Here is a 16,410-nt window from a genome sequence, read left to right as displayed (position 1 = left end):
GCAGCTTTTGAGGGAGACTGAAAATTTGCTTTTGTGCATGTAATTATATACAATGTGGAGGTGAAACAGCAATGATAGAAACAGACCATAATGGCTGTATTGGAAGCTTTTCACTGACTTCAAGATTAAATAGAAATCATACAGAATGAGGAAAAAGAACATGTAGCTATGTCTGAATGCAAAGGAATAGAACAGACCCGTAGGGATAAAATTGGATAGGAATTTTAATTAACTAGAGGCACCAAAAATAAGTAACAGGGCTAGAACACAGAGGAAACAACAGAGATGTATTACCACTACTAAACAGAAGAAGCATAAATACTCTGGTACAGAGAAGGCTAAAAAGTCCAACAGTTTTCTGCAAAATTTGTTCAATAATTTTCTGCAGAAATGCTCAGTGTCTCAGTGCTTGTAAAAAAAAATTAAAAAATTAACAAGGAAAAGAAGGTTAGGTCAATTTACATAAAACAAATGTGTTGGCATACTTCAGGGATAAATGTCAAAGCTGGCGGGATCTGACTGAAGTCACCTAACAATACTTGGCAAAAAGTAGCTAAAGTCCTTTTGGAACTCTGTATGATTATCTTTCTGAGTGAAAGCAGACAGATGCTCTGCAGAAGTGTTAGTACAACTGTGCTGGTTGATCTAGCCTATTCATACTAGAGAGCAATCATTTCCCCTACCTCTGAGGGAGGTCCTAATTCAGTGACTTCTCATAGCAGAGGTTTTGATCCAATCTACAAAGACAGAGGCCAAATACACAGTTCCAGTCTTTAGACTTCACCCTTGTTTCAAGATGGTTTAGGGAGTTTTGATTAAGACCTAAATACGCTTATGAGAGACAGCTGGTTCACTTGCAATGAAGAACCAGCTGCACTTGTCTGCCCTCATACTTCTATGTAATGATGTTTGTTATGCCCCCTTCTGGAAATGTACTTTGATTTTTTTTTTTTTGATAGTACAGCCATTAGGTACTGTTCCTTCTCCCTCTCTGTTTAAGAAGCTGAAATATTTCTTCTAGTAATCAGCAACATCACAAATGCGTTAAAAATTTTTTACGTTAAGGAGAAAAGTAAAATAAAATCTCCAAGTTCATAATAAGGACAAAGGGAGGCATCTTTGGGCATTCCTGAAGATGAGTAAATTCAGTGGCTCCTGAAGCAATAACAAAAATGTACCAACTACAACCAGAATTGATTTGTGTGGCTGAGGCCGCAGTGTCCTTTTACACAGGAAAGGAGAAGGCAAATTGAAGATTCAATATAAAGCTGAAGAGTGAGAAGGAAAACAGAACGTAGCTCAGAATTGACTTTAAGGTATATATCTGGAATTAGAAAAAAGGAGGAGAATCAAAAGAACAAAGGTACTGAGAGAGAAAGCGACGAGCTGGAGAAGGGGTGGCACAATGAAACGTATACCAAGCTCCTGCTGATGTCTGATATTGTAAATTGAGTGCAACAATAATTTCTAATTGCATCACAGCAGAACTCCATCTTGATCTTAGTAAAACTGAAGGACAGTCAAGCATAGATGTTAAGAAAATTGCCCAGTCATAGAGAAGGAAATAAGCTATAAAGGGGTTAAAACTGAGACTGTCCTGTAACTCACAGAGAACCTCATCTACAGCAATCTGCTCTTCGCAATTCTCTAGCACTAATTGCCAACATTTTATGTGTATATATGCCATATGTATGTATACCTATTATTTCTCCTTTAGATAAAAGCTTTATATATTAGCTAACATACAGCTAGTGTACTGAACTGCAGAAGTGGTTGGACCAAAGACTATTTTTTTAAAAATTTTGCATCAAGTGTTAATTCTCCTTAAATTACTTTAAAGCAATTGAATAGCTCACTTTAAGATGTTTTTCTTATTGATTGACTGATTTTTAATGCAAGGGTAAGGATACAGAAAGAACCGTCTATTTTTTCCAATACAATTTTGCTATACAGCTAACATGTGGACTGTCCCCCTGGACTAAAACGAAAACACACGTGCTGATCAGACTTAATAATTTCTTTCTTGCTTGTTGTTAGTTTGTCCTCTTTTCTCCCTCTCTCCCTCCCTCTCCCTCCCTCTCCCTCCCTGTCTCTCTCTCCGTCTCTCTCTGTCTCTTTTTTGAGTTTACATCCTTCTCCTCAGGATAGAAAGTCATAGAAGACCTACATGAGGAGAAGGATGTAAAGAGCCAGGAAGATACAGATATAGTTCTGTTGCCAGAAAGAGGTTATTAGCTGACTAGTTCTGCATGCCACTATGCTATTGTTAACACATACTGCTACCATAACCAAAAGTGTAAAAGTACACTGTTATCGATCTCTGTAGCATAGTAGCAGGAAAAAACTTCAAAACTATGTAAGGTAATTTCCAAAGGGTAAAATATAGATCTTATAACTGGTGAAAACAAGAAAAAACAACAAAGGGCTGAGAATCAAGTCTTGAATGCATCTTTTAAAGACTTTTATTAATTCTTTGTTAAAAAGCAGAAAGAAGCTATCCATATGTAACTGGAAAGCGTATGAAGTACTGCAAACTTTTTCCAACATGTTCCTTGTGCTGCCACAAAAAAAATCTTCAGACGGCCTCATCTCTTAAATCTAGTCAGGAACAACACCTTTATTTTTAAGATCTTTAAGTCTGAAAGTAAAGGCCCTACTTCTTGCACATCTTGCTTGCAATTCATACTTAAATGATACTGGTCTTAAATATTACTAATGAAAAACCAACAGGTGGGGAAATAGTGAAAATTATTATTTTCTTTTCCATTTTGTTTTGAGGTGTTTCTGAAATCTATGTTCTTTATTTAGATTTAAGGACTCCAACAAAGGATATTTCCTAGGTGTTTTATTATGTTCATATTCTGCTTTTGTCTTAACTAAAGTCAAAGTGTCAGAAATGTTATATACCATTATAATTAAATGTATTTAGGTTTAGAAATAGTGATTAAGGCTTGCGTCAGTTAATGCTAAGTCTCTGGAAGTGTGCTGCATATGTTTGAACTCAGCTTAGTGGTATGTTCTCTGACAATAGTATGAGTTATGCTCTTGCATTATGTCCTATCATAAGGCCATACTCTTTCCTGTAGATTAATGTCTAGGTGATGGAACCTTAAGAGCACTGGGCTACCTGTCTGAATATCTCACTGTGTTATGTTCACTGCTTAAAAAGCTTGTTGCATAATGACTGACTTTAAACAGTACAGTAAAGTAATCACATTAAAATACAGCTTATGCTCTCAAGAGTGCAGTTTAAATTTCTACTTTATTGGACAATATATAGTCAGGCATATTTGTAAACAGAGTAGAAGAAAATGACTGTGTCCTGAGATTGCCCCAGTACACAGTGTAGAGATGAACACAGTAAGTAGAGCTGCTGGAAAATGTTTGCAAATTTGTAAGATTTTCTACATTTTTTTGATTCCCTATTAAAAGACACGATTTTGAGATACCCACTAAAACTCAGCCTGTAGGTACAATCCAGTCATCACTGAGGTTTGTCTTTTCTTCTTGTCTGTTTCAGAGAAAAGCTTTCCTTCTGCCTTCTCCCTGATCCATGCTCCTCGCTGTTGTTAAAAAGAAAATGAATTTGAGATGAACTCCTTTGTTTATACATGTTTTGTTGAAAGGCTTTTGCTTTGGGCTAATTTTTTCCACTGGCATCCACAGCCAGCTTTTCTCCCAGGATCTCTCTGATAGCTGCTGTAGTATTTGGCAGCTTGTGGCATTGTAAGGTGTAATGACTGGCTTCAAATTTTCTGTTTCCTTCCAGCACTGTAATATATGGTGGTAGAAATGCTGTGTATGAACCCCTTTTTCTTTACAGAGGGAGTGACAGGTTACCATTCATCACATACACTTGTAAACATTTCAACTAGAAGTAACCAGAAGAGTGGTGCAATTATTCCTAGTAACTTTCTTTCTAATATAATTTTTTGACATCATAGGCAAGCCAGCATGAATGTACTTTCATTCTTCATCTGAGGAAAGGCTGATGCAGTTCTGTGTAAGGACTCTCATCATGACCAATTCCCTTTGCAGTCAGTCTATATCTCTTCTTTTTCGTTTATTTCTTAGTGTGCTGTTTAAAATACCAATGTTCTTTCAGTGCCACACATAGCGTGAAATCTGTTATGCTTGTAAAATGTATTAAGTATCTGTACCTTGAATTTGCACTTACTAAAGTGAATTTGAGTCATTGCATTTCAAATTTGTTATCTTTCTATTTGACAAAATATGTGTGGAATTTTCCCCTGACAGTGTGACTATTGTGAACTGGGCTCTTTGGCAAATATTTTCATGCTGAGGAACCAGATGGACAGGCACCCGATCAGAATACCTCCTTGTTTAAAATGATATGAACTTATTTCCTGTTAATTGAATTCATGAGGTCAGTGAGAACTTGTTTTTTAAGAATAATTTTGTCCTTTGCATAATTTTGTATTCTTATAAGCACTTACTATGACTTTAATACCAACATAATCATTCCTTGCTAGTAACTTCAGAGATTTAAATGTCGAAATGAATATTTGTGATGATACAGCAAGTCTTTGTGGAATTCATAGTCTTTCCAAAAATTCAGGTCATTATTTAAAGTCACAGGCTAACTGAGCATTTTTTAAGAATTTGTGTTTCTCAGGTGTTATTTGATATGAAATAAACAAGTAGCATAACTGCCATTCTCAAACCAAAACCCAATTCCTCTCTTCCCCGCTTCAGCAATCCCAAAGTAGGTAGTATGGTACTACTTAGGACTCCAAGTTTGGTTGGCATTTATTCCCATGAATGGGAATTTGGAAAAAAGTGTGGGATGATTATAGTTTTTTTTTCTCTTTGCATTTTGTACAGAATGTTGTTTTTTTCTCCTCTCAGATGCACCTTATTTTGTATTTACCTTGTATCTTACTCTTGGCAAGGGTTTTAGCATTATATGTGCTTAAATAATATTTGCCCCCAGAAGATGGTTGTTCTGAGGACAGACTGAAAAAGCAAAACAAAACCCAGTCCAAAACTTTTTTTTAAAGAAACAACTTTTGAGGAATAGTATAAATTATGTTGAGATCTTGAAAATGCTACATGATACTGTGAGAACTTGAACAAAAGTCTATGTATAAGAGCTTTTTTTTTTTTTTTAAATAAACTGTTTTCCTTTGAGGCAGCTTACCAAATGGAGAATTATGTAGTAATCCAGTGCACTTATAAGAATAGTTCTTAGTTTTAAGGGTTCTCTTTCAATAAGAGTCGTTATATTCCTCTTAGAAATTACTACAGTTGCTTAAGGAGTATGTCACAAGTTTTCCGCACAGGCAATGTTTCTGGTATGTTACTAAAATGCACCTGTGAGAATTAAGTGTTTTTCATCTGTTGCCAATGAGCCTCAGGGTCATTTGGGCAGTGCACGTGTGGCTGGGAAGAAACCCTACCTAATTCCTACCTAAATACCCTAAGAAACCTAATTCAGAAAGAAAAATAAACTAATTAAAATTATCTGCTTTAAAGTGCCCAGACTTCGCTGGAAAACAAGGTGTGGGTAAGATGACTCCATAAAGGTCAGCTGATGGGATTTCAAGGAAATTAATTCTTAGAGGAATTTGCTCCGATCCTCCAGTGTGAAAAAGAATGTGTGCATCCAGACCCTTTGGCTCCTCCAGGTACTGACTGCTCTTTCGTGCATTTGTCTTGTTTTTAAAAAATGGCATATCGCATGCTATGAGCCTTCCCTATGGCAGGTGACAATAACTCAAAATGATCCCAAACCTGATTGCAGATTAGTAAACTCGTTATATGATTTGCATTTTGCATGTAGTCTATACATTTCCTCAGCTGCTTCCTCAAATGGGCCTTCAATTACTAATGGATTATTTTCTGGTGAAAAATAATCTGTGATAGGCAGTTATTTCCATATGGTGGCTATCCTTACACATGCCTGAATGGTCCATAGTATTTTTTAAACTTACTTTGAAGTTTCCAGGTGCCAAAAAAGCTTTTGTTTTTAAAAACTGTGCTTTCTAATTCTAAAATATAAACAACATAATTTTGCAAGTTATATGAATAGATCAGTTATTTGATAATATGCATACATAGATTCTTCACAAAAACCTTTCTGCATCATTAAGAGTTTTTGTTTTCAGTGTTTTCCATCTTTTCCACCTTTCCCTGTTTTCATGTACTAAGCTTTTACAATTGCATTGTGTTATCTTTCCTTGCTCTACTTTCCATACTTAAAAAGAAAACAAAGAAACAAATGAGTGGAGGACTGATGTTGCTAAACAGAAACGATGGTTTTCTTGTGATGGGGGAACATATGAATCAGAACAAGAAGACAGTTTATACTGGAAACAAGATTTATTGTTTTAGGTTAAAGAAATATAAATGTTTGTCTTTGTGATGTTCATGCAGCATAATTACATTACACCAAAGCAGTAGAGTATTATCAAGCTTGCTACATTTTGAGTGTTAACAACAAACAAACAAAAGATCATAATCCTCCCCCCAGCACATAGCTATCTGGACTTTTCTCTTTTGGCTCCTGTCCCTGAAGTTGTGATAGGTATGTGCAGCTGCAACAGGGACCATGGATGGCCTAATTATTGTTCACAGCTGGACACATGATAGCTGGAAACACCTGCGCACATTGGCTGGGGAAAGGTATCAGGGTGAGCTCACTGCTACCAGTCAGAGGCTGTTGTGGGGAGTCCCACTGAGGAGAGAGGAGTCCTAGTGAGGGGTGCTGGGGTGAGCTGAGGGGGTAGTGAGGTGAGCGATGCTGGGGTGAGGGGAGCCCTGCCAAGGAGGCAGTGAGGTGAAGGGTACTGAGGTGAAGTGAGGGGAGTCCAGCTGAGGGGGTGGTGAGGTGAAGGGTGGTGAGGTGAAGCGAGGGGAGTTGTGCTGATGGGGTGGTGGGGTGAGGTGAGTGTGCATTGAGGTGAGGGGTGCTGGGGTGAGGGGAGCCTGGCAGTGAGGTGAGGGGTGACCGGGTGAGAGCGGGAGGAGGGCTGGGGAGAGCCCTCTCGGGCCAGACAGCACCTGCTGGACAAAGGTTCTAGAGATGGTGGGGTGTGGTTGTGGGGTGGCAGCTGGGGTGGGTGGCTGAGAAGGGTGGCTCTTTGGAGTTGTAGGTCAGTCCTTGCACTGGCGCTTTCAGTAAAACTTTGAGTCTTATGTAGCTGCCCCTAGTACCTCTGAGTCTTCTTCACTTAAAACGTAAATTTTTTTCCATCTTTCTCAGGGACTTGATGCAGGCCCACCACCAAAAGTAGCCTGGCTTGCAGTGTCCCATAAAAATGGGGATTTGTCCAGGAAAAGTGGTGGTGGATGGCACCTGCCCTGAGAGAGGAGAAATGGTGTCTGGGGAGGAACTGCCAGCAGGAAAATGGTGAACAGCTGAGGAAAATGGTGGCACAGAGGAAAAGACGGTCATCTGTTCTGCGACTTTTGGACTCTGGTAAGCCAAAAAGACTTTCTTTTTCTTTCTTTCCCACTTCCTCTCTTCTTAATGAAGAGGACAGCTCTGAGAGGGGGAAAAAATTTCCCATTATAGTGGGAAACTATTTTTTTTTTTTGTTCCCTTTGAATTGTGTCCTCTATGATTTGTTTTTTTGATTCTTGGAGAGGCAACTCCAAAAAATCCATTTATGTGCAGCTCTAATTGGTAGCTTTAAATGTTCTTTTATTAGTTGGTGTCTGTCAGTGCAGTCAGGCAGGCTTTCTGAGCTCTGTGAGGGGAAAAATGCATTTAAAAATGCATCCAATTCAAATCAGTAGTTAGCCTGTCAAGTGTCTGGCAAGATATAGATGAGTTACCTTGCAAGCATTAACATCATATGAATGACAGGTTACAATGTCATTCTTAAAGGAATTTGGGACCTCAGCAAGCCTTCTGTGTGGAAGGGTAAAAAATGCGATACAATAATTTCTCACATTCAGAGCAATCCACTTCCAAAAAAAAAAAGATAATTAAGGCTAAGACACAAAACATGCACACAAATGCTGCAGCTATGTTTAAGCAGTGATAACCAGTGACTATATTTTGGTGCTAGGGTAGTTATGATCACAGTGCAGCTGTTATCTGGTAAGTAAAGTTGCAACTTTTGAGATCAACACGTCAAGTTCACTTTTGAGATGTATATTATGCATCTTAAAGCGAGGCTATACCTTCACTTCTCAGAAATCTTACCTCAACATCTCTTGATTTTGTTGTGAGAAATCACTCTTCAGAGTAGAAGTGAATAGCTTGAACTTGTCTGGTAGATTTCACATATTTTAATATAAAATGAAGTGAACATTAAATATTTTGTATTATTACATTAAGGATAAGCATCCGTCCTTCTGTATTTTTATTTAGTCACTTGATTTGTTTCATCCTTTGTATAATAAATAAAAATCCAGCAATGTAATGTATATACCTTATGCCCAGTTGGTTCAGTTATTTTTTTTGAGGCTAAGCTTAATTAGTTTGTCAACAAAATCATACTAAAAGGGAATGAATGGTAACTTTAATTATGACTTACTGCTTAATTTTGTGCCATCTTCTAGCTTCCTTTTATCAAAATTTGGGCTGCTTAATATAAAGCTCTCCAGAGGCAGCATTACTTTCTAACATCCAGTTTTAGAACTGAGCTATCATTTTATAACTATGGGCTAACAGGAAAGCATGGTTCCCCTAGAGGCTGTTGCAAGCAACTTCGTAAGAAAAAAGAAATATTTCAGGAAACAGATTATCCCTGACAAATATATACAGCTGTTTAATAGAGCAACCTCCTCAGACCCTGTCCATGTCATAGGATTTTTCAGGTCTCCATAATCTTCTTACTTTTACAGAAGCCTGTTTTGTATCCATTAGTATGCATGTGTATATTCTAATAGACTATAAAAGTGCTGTGTGACCTACTTACTGAGAACCTGGTTTTACATCCCATTAGTGTGCATGTATTTTTACAGTAATAGACTTCTAAAAACACCACATGACCCATTTATTCTGCTTCATCAGTAACTCTGTATGTAGTACATGTGTATATATATATGTGTATATATATATATATATATATATATATGTATGTATGTCCTTTTTCATTGTTTATGAAAAACTTCCAATGCTGAACAAGAGCTCTGTGCTGTTTGGACTGCTTATGGTATTTATTCTGTATAAAATAATTCATGATACTTAAAGGCATTTGCAATGAAAGAAAACAGAATGTAGATAAAGCAACCTGTATTTAGAGGCGGATTAATATTGCAATGTAAGCTGGCCTGTTTTTTAAAGGAATCCTTGTTTTCCTGATTTCCTGTTGAACTTGCTCACACCTTATTTGATTCAGTTTTGTCTGAGATTTACTCAATGTGTTCAGCATAAAAGGAATTCTTATAATTGAAGAAAACTTTTTTTTTTTTTTAATTTTCTTTTTAGTGTAATTCCTGAATGTTGTAAAGGACCATGTGTTTTGTTTGGAAGCTGCCATCTGCCTGTGTTGTTAGGTATGCTTTATATTTCAAGCTGATCTTAATTTTATAGATCGCTATCAAAACTCTCTATTGATCTTAAAGGCTGAGGAGTCCCCGTCAATTCTAATAGAAAATTGTTTATAGTCGTGGTCATCTTTGTCACCCGTTTCTGTACTTCCTATTGCTCAATTTTATTCTTTTTGAGGATAGGGATACGAAAAGTTAATGGCATTTAAGATACATGTCAACCATGGACCGCATACTAATGTTTTGGTCTTTGTTCTTTTCTCAATACCGCCTAAGATTCAGTTTGCTTTTTTGACTGCTATTGAACAGTAATCTGGCAGCTACAAGAAATTGCCTACAGTTACCCAAGATCTGAAATCCAGATGAAGGAACTCAGCTCATTGTATATACAAAGTGACCACTTCCCTATTTGTATTACGTAACATTATTTATATTCAGCCTGATCTGTTAGGGTGGGTACTTTGGCAGATATTTAATCCTTTTGTCCCATACATTTTCAAGGGGATAGTTTTGTGGTATAGTGTCATTCTTGGAGAGTTTAGATGATCCGTGCATCGGTCCCTCTATTTTTGAGCATATGCTGGAATGTTGTATATCTTGCATCAAAAGCATACGTGGTAGTGGTTTTATAATATCATTCTTCTTGTAGCACCCATACTGGTAAGGAAATGACGCCCTGTATGTAGGAGACTTCTTTGAAAACTTCAGATGCTCCCTTTAGGCTCCTATCTGCATCTCAGATAGTTATTCCAGGCACAGCTGTGCTACTTAAACCTGCACAATGGTCTGGCCCTGGAGTGATTTACTTGCTGTCCTTCCCTACGCATATCTTGTAGTCACTAGTTTATACCAGACTGCAGCTTGGAGAGTTGGAGTCCCAGAAGGGATTGAAACAGGTATTCTAGTACCAAGAGTAAATAGGTATAGCACAGGAGAAGAGGACAGAGTGGTCTAGTCCAAGGGATTTATTTTTTGGGGAAAAAAGTGAATACCAGTAGAAGAGGTTATTACATTTCTCTGGGACCATTAACGTGTCATTGGTGTGATGTTAACCTGCTTAATTAGTTGTATTTAATTTTGGGGGTTTTATACTTTACTTCTGAGGAAGAAGCAATTGCATGGGGGAGTTCCACACAAGCAAGTTGATTTATTTTGCACCTCATCTGCACATAAATGCTTTCCTTTCCATTATATTATTACTTATAGTTTACATTGTGCCTAGTTTCATTAATTTCAGTACTGGGATTTCTTAGTGTAACAGGAAAAGTTGATCTATCAAGAGTGTGATATCGTAAGATCAGTGTTATAGTTAACTTGATGCACAGCTAACTGATATTTGATAACTGATAATGATATTTGATCTTTAGCTAATCATGCACTAATAGGGAATGGCAGCATATGAAGTCGTTTTTTCTACCAGTGATACGTGACCTGCAAGATAACTTTTGTAGATGGCCATCCTGTTTTGACTTTTTCATCTGGAAACTCGAGTTTGAAGAAATCAAAATAATTCATGTCATTTGGAAGCTTTACATTAAAGTCTTGATGAAGTTCACGTAAGATGAGGAAAAAAAAAAAGGAATAAAGATGAGTAAAACAAAAAAAAGGAAAATTGCTAGGAGTTACTGCTTTCCAAACTCCTATTTAGTCTTGCAAAACATGGTGTATTTTCCCTCATGATAATTCATTTGAAGTAGGTGTCAATGTTATGTCTGAAATGAATGGACATGTGACCTGGAAAGATACAAGATTGATTTTTAATTTAACAAGGTACATTCAAAAAGGGGGTCAGCCCACTCAATATGTATTAACATGAGATAGGTGTAAACATTAATGTTGGTTCACTTAAACGTGTTTTGAACTCCAAACGATAGGTTATTAGAGTTGCAATGAAGACGTGCTCAAAAAGTGAGAGAAGTCTAAAACCAAAATGGATTCAGTATATATCGCTGTGCTACATAAGTATATTTTTTATTGTTAGGCAAAGTCCATCAATGGTACATGGGTGTCTTTACTGTATTGAACTTTTCACCACCATAAAACTCTACCCAGACTGCTCAATGGAAAGTGGAAGTAAACATGGTTATATTTATCTAAATATTTATTCCTCTTGAACGTCAGTGATTGCTGCTGTTCAAATATTGTTTCAAAAATACCTTGTAGAACTGTTCTCTTTTGATTTTTGCCTGACTGAAGTTTAGAGAAATAAACTATCAAGGCAGTTGACAGCAAGGTCGTGTCCGGACTTAATAAATAAATAAATAGTTCGTGTCCGAACTAAATAAATGGAAAAAGGACAGTAATAGTACTCCCCTGCAGTTGTTGTTTTTAATAGTTGCTTGTTTTAAATTTTTGCGTGCGTATCTGCCTTTTGCTCCCTTCTCTGGAATGAATGTTGTGCCCATTCCTGACTGCAGGTCAGGTAAGTACACATGGCTTGAATGGAACTTACTGAAACCTGTGAACAGACTGATTTTGTTATATTTTCAACTTTATGAAATGGTTAAAAATAAAAGGGGTAAGTTCAGAATACGTTAAACCACTCGTGGTTAAAATTACAAGGGCTTATGAATGCTTCTGTGTTGAACTCAGTCTTGGGAGACAGCTATGTTTTATGCAAGATTAACAAACTGAAGAAGGGAAACAGCTCGACACATAGAAACATGACTACTCAGAGATTACTCATCTAGCTACTCCACAGTAACACAAATACGTGTATAATGTCAAATGTCAACTGCTGTTATTTTTGTAGTCTTTATTACCTGTATTTAAGCCTCGGGACTTTAGTTGGAGAATTCAGGGTACCTCTAAGCATGAATGGTCTACTGCTTTGATTTGCTAATAAATTTTAGTATTATGTGTATTAAATTTACATGTTTTATTTTCTGAAGTGGTTCCTTCTATGGTGTGGGCTTTACCTAAGTGACATATCCTTCCCAACCTGCCAAAATATTAGATGCTAATTACAGTTTATGATGCTTAGGATGAAACAGTGAAATTGTTGCAGATTGTGATTACAGAAGAGTTTAGAGCCATAAAATGCATACAGATATTGCATATGGGAAAAGTAGACTGTTAAGCTGTGATGATAACTGTGTGTAGGTTTCAGCAGAATTTAAGATTTCATTTTTTCATTGAATTCATGAATTTTCCATGGCTATTTTTAATGATCCCTTGGGCCCAAATTGTGTATTGCATAACTCCATTTAGTGTCACAGAAAATTACTTACTGCTTTTATAATATAAATCCCAAAACAACGTTGTGTTTTATTTAAAAATAATAGTTGATCTTTAAAGACTTTTTGACAAATATCAAAATACAACTACAAAGGAGGACTTGAAAGCTTAATTGTCACAGTTTATATTGGTGATTACAACAGTGAGTATCTGACTGTCTCCTAGAACTCTTCTGGGATTTTATCTTATGAGTAAGAAACAATAAAAATAGCATTTGTATTGAAATAATTTGCAAATGTAGGAAAAACCTGTTGACTTAGATGATCAGAATAGTTTATCGTAGAGAGACTGTCAGAGAGGACAACAGTAGGGGGAAAAAATGAATGCTGAAAGGAGCCTTAGAAATGAATCAAATTTATGTGAGGCTCAAATTAAAAGGCAAAGCAATGGTATATTTATCTAGCTCTTCGTGCTGTTTTCTCCATTTTATGGGTTGCTCAGTTAGCTTTTGATTTAGTAGTAATGAGAAGTAACAAGTCTTTCTCTGTTCTCAGTGTGCTTTCCTGTGCCTATAGCTCACATTGGTACTTTGTTCGGTTTGTGAGATTGATCTTTCTTAAATAATTGTTCTACTGTAGTGTATCAGTGGTAGAGATACTAACTTCATTTGACACAAAAAACTCAACTAATGCATAACAGTTGTCAGAGGTAGCGTCACTGCAATTATTTGTTTGATTTGTTTTTTGTAAACTGTTGTGAAGGTAATTCTGTATAACTCTGCAGGTTAAATCTATAGATTTAAGCAGATCTTGAGGTTCTATGGCTAACCAAACAAGTAGCGTTGAGAAGAGGAAACATGGTTGGAAATTTTATTAAGTATGCAAGTTCTTCAGGAGGCAAATGTTACAAGTACCACAAAATGTGAAGCCTAATATTTTCTGAATGAGAAACCAAAGGGTGTGCCCATGTCAGTGGTTTGGATTGGACTGGTTATGCTTATGAAATGAATCCCCTGATTGTTCCCATCTACCCTCCTTCTTTTGCATCATCATGAGGTGGTCCTGGTGCATGCAACTTTCACCATTTTGGGTGGTGGTCCACAGTGCAAAACTACAAAATAAAATCCTATGAAGTGTAGATCTTGGAATTTAAGTGTCTTTGGGTTCACTCTGCAGATCTTCTTCTATTAGTCCTCACTACTTGATTAAGTAGACATGGCTCAAGTTGAGGCTGTGGTTTTGTTGGAACTGGTATAAAGTGGAAATCAGCACGTGGCATGGGCAGTATTACCCTCTGAGATGCTATTCCACAGACAAACTAACCTTAGTGAAGAATGTTATTAAGATGCCATGGCATATTTCACAGGAGTAGGAAATATTAATACTTTCTGCCTGTTCAAATGCTAGCCTCATCAGGAAGGAGAAGGGCATAACACTGAGAAATTGTGTGGAAGAATAAATTGTCTTTAGGCTACTTTGTTCTCTCCATGTAGCACATATTCTGCCTGTATGGCTCTAACTGTATCTGGAGGAAACCACTTAAAATGTTTGCATTTGTCTCTTTGTTTGTATTGTTTTTGTATTGATTTGTACCGTCTACTTATTTATGAACATTTTGTTCATTTTGTTATGAAGCTGAATAGTATTACATTAAATCTGTATAGGTCACAATGGTTTGCTTAATGAAACTTAATTTTTGTTCAGGGCTCCACCACTTTATATTTTTAGTCAGTAAACACAATAGATTTTCTTCCTTAAAATGATAATGCTGTGTAATCTGGAGACTTCTCAAGGGATTGTCATTAATATTTTAAACGCTTGAGATCGTTACCTTGTCTACTACAAAGCATTAATTGTTTGTGTTTATAAAACTACTGTATTTTATGAAAAAGCAAGTTAATATTACAAATTTTGGCTGAAAGGAACCATTATTACTTGCTCAGTTGGTGAACCTCAAGAATTAGAATTTAGTGATTTGTTTTGTGGCTGAGCTAAACTAACTTCATTCTTTGAATCTTTATCCCATGTGAGTTCACATGATCTCTCCATTTAAAGTAGTAAATCTTTCTGTAATTTTTGGAGAATATCCAATTATTTGGCTGTTGACATTGTTGCATCTGAGAGCAGATTAAAGAATTTCTAGGAATCTATTGCTAATTAATTCATCTGGTATTAAGATTAAGCTACAGGGCCCAGTAGTTATTGAAAACCAATCTTTTCGAAGTGAGGGAGGAGGGCGATTCAGGATTTAAAACTATTTTAAGAGAAGTGTTCTGAGTACTGCATGCTAGCATAGTTTTGCAAATAAGAACTGTCATTTATTCCAGCAGCAGTGATAGCCTTTTGGTGTTTTGTCTCATTGTTTACTCAAAATACAGAAGAGTGTAAAGTATTTTGGATATATCATTTAAAATTCCCCCATCCGTGAGTGCACTAAAACAGTCTTGTTCTCCATCTGTCCCTTGTCTCTGTCATATGGTTGATTCAGTGACACGTATGGTTTTCACTTTGGAACAGTCTCAGGCAGAATCTGAGTGAACACAGCTAAATGAAGTATGTTTAAACATAGTACCACTATTTTTAATAGATTATATTCCTGATTTTAGCACTAAGGATTTAGATTTTAATAGTTCTGAGTCAAATCCTGAATATAAACTAAGATATTTTTAAGGGCTTTTTTTTTTTTTAAATATTCTATTAAAAAGACATTGCATCATGCTTTATTTATGTCTGTACGAGTGCTTTGAATCTAAAGTTACTGCACAGGTATTGGGGATTTCAGCTAATCACTTTAGCAAAGGGAGGGGTTGATGTGTTCCATGGCAAACTAAGAAAAAACAGTGTAGTTTAAGATGTTAAAGCTTAAAAAAAAATTACATGGTTTCTCAGTAGACAACTAATCTTTGTATGTGAAGGGAAGGAATTTATTCTAATACATGCCTAGAAAAATCTACAAACTTTGGGTAACTTATTCACAAGGATTTCTGTGTGTTTGTCCTTATTTTTATTTGCATTTCTTTAGAAACATGAGATGACTGACTCTGTGGGCTCATGTAGCATTCATGTTTACGTTCTATCTTTATATAAATCTGGTGGCTGAGATTAGAAACTTGGATTCTAGTTTTAAGTGATGTTACTGATTTTTAGTGCAGACACTTTTAATTAGCAATGGAATGACTAGAAAGATAACTTTTCTTGCATTCCTCTTTAACTTTTTTGCATGTAAGTTTTTTCTCCTTTGGAAATATATTTTCCATGTCAAATCTTTAAAAACGTATAGGTCAGGAGACTGTTACTCATCTTAATGCCATCCTATTTACCTGTTAGCTCCATAATACAAGATACTCAACATTAACACCTGAGGAAATAGGGTTGTGCTATGCTGAAAAATGCATGAAAATATAAATATATTCATTGATTGCTTTTCATGGACCACATTTAGTCTCCAGATTATTTTGAACAACTAAACATAACAATTGCATTTAAAATTTGAAATCCAGTTCATGAAGATATAAAAAGATGGAAGTGTCTTAGGTTGCCCCTCCTGTAGGAATGGGCTTGGTCTGTAAATATTTGAGTACAATTCTTGGTGTAATTTCTGCTTTGATGCATCTGTGTGAAAAATATTTTTATGGTTTTTAAAATTTTGAAATGAGCATATTATATACCGTTTGATGTTATCAGATTAGCAAAGTCTAGAAGCTTTTTTTTTTTTTCATTTGGGTTCAAATCTTTGGTTAATTGTTTCATGATAAGGACTGCTGTTATT

At 36.2% G+C, this 16,410-nt stretch overlaps 1 long non-coding RNA gene across 1 annotated transcript in view; it reads left to right on the top strand.

Moving 5' to 3' along the window:
- The first annotated feature begins 5,563 nt into the window (after nucleotides 1–5,563).
- The window catches only part of LOC118251618 (uncharacterized), a 50,218-nt gene continuing 39,371 nt past the window's right edge, over nucleotides 5,564–16,410 (top strand). The window contains exons 1-2 of the long non-coding RNA XR_007708725.1: nucleotides 5,564–5,648; nucleotides 7,226–7,441. This is a non-coding gene — a long non-coding RNA (uncharacterized LOC118251618). The remainder of the gene's footprint in view (nucleotides 5,649–7,225; nucleotides 7,442–16,410) is intronic.

This window comes from Cygnus atratus, chromosome 11 (genome assembly GCF_013377495.2).
Source record: "Cygnus atratus isolate AKBS03 ecotype Queensland, Australia chromosome 11, CAtr_DNAZoo_HiC_assembly, whole genome shotgun sequence".
Classification (NCBI taxonomy): domain Eukaryota; kingdom Metazoa; phylum Chordata; class Aves; order Anseriformes; family Anatidae; genus Cygnus; species Cygnus atratus.
Note: the sequence above shows the minus strand (reverse complement) of the source record. Positions and strands in the feature narration are given on the sequence as shown.